The sequence below is a fragment of the Carettochelys insculpta genome, chromosome 7 (assembly GCF_033958435.1).
Source record: "Carettochelys insculpta isolate YL-2023 chromosome 7, ASM3395843v1, whole genome shotgun sequence".
NCBI lineage: Eukaryota > Metazoa > Chordata > Testudines > Carettochelyidae > Carettochelys > Carettochelys insculpta.
The window spans coordinates 2880281-2881385 of record NC_134143.1 but is presented as its reverse complement, the minus strand read 5'-3'; the positions used below and the strand labels follow the sequence as shown (position 1 = coordinate 2881385).

General features: G+C 47.1%; 1 pseudogene; it reads left to right on the top strand.

Moving 5' to 3' along the window:
* Positions 1–278: 278 nt before the first annotated feature.
* LOC142016222 (small nucleolar RNA U3) lies at positions 279–478 on the top strand (annotated as a pseudogene).
* The last annotated feature ends 627 nt before the right edge of the window (positions 479–1105 follow it).

Below are 1105 nucleotides of genomic sequence, written 5' to 3'. Positions count from 1 at the left end.
AAGTGGCAGATTGGGGAAGTAAAAGTGAGAGGGTTTGATTGACTCCAAAGGGCGCTGTATGCTAATCAGGAAGGGTGTGTCTGCAAACAGCCACATGCGACAGCCTCTGATACACTGCGTCCCAAAGCAGCTGAATTGGGCTTCAGTGAAAGATGTGGTTGGTTTTAGACTTTTGTCCCTTAGTTCGAGGAGGGTGGAAGCAGCTGTTTGAAAATGTTCCCCATGGGCAGGAAGCTTGTGCGTGTTCTGCTGGGTGTACAGCTGAGGAGTATGTGGTTAAGACTGTACTTTTAGGGATCATTTTTGTAGTGTGTAGCTAGAGAAGGGCATGTGGGTGTTCTTGGTCTTGCCAACCATGATGATGAATTGAAGTGTTCTCTTCTGAGCATGAGGTAAGCAGGCAATGCTGCTGTTTGCTTTTGATGATTGTTCTTGTTTTCTCTTGGAAACAAGAAGAAGAGAACTTAGTCTGAGTGGTTGGTCCTTATTGTAAAGTTTAAAACAAGTTTTTAGAGTGAAGAGAATTGCGTTAGCTGCTTTTCCATGAAATGTTCAGAAGCAGACAGAGTGAAAATGGTGTTTAAAAGTTTCTGTTTCTTAGTTGTTAAAAGAATTTTATCCTTTTTTGATGTACACACACATTTCCTTTGTTACACTATGCTGCAATCTTCACGTGGGGACCTGGTTCTGCTTTTCTACCCTTTTCCCCGTGGCTGGCTGAGTCTACACCACAGTGTGATGTCAAAAGGCAAACTTTCCAAAGCCCCCTTCTGAGAGATCAGCGTTCGAAAGTGAGCGTCCACACGCCCCAAGCGAAAGGAGATTGTGAGCCGCTCTTTGAAAAGACCAGGCCCTTGGTTTGCAAGGAAGCAGCCACATGTCACCGGGTGCTCTTTTGGGAGAAAAGGGCCAGAAAATGCCATGGCTGCGCTAGCAAGGCAGATAAGCCCTTCTGGGGGCTGCAGCCTGGTGCTCCTTTAAAGGGCTCCTCCAAAACACACTCATTCTGCACATGCCAAGGGCTGGCTTGTACCCAGAGCACCGAGAACTCAACTACATGGAGAAGCCACTTGGTGGCACACAATGGCCCCCAGAGACTCCCTGG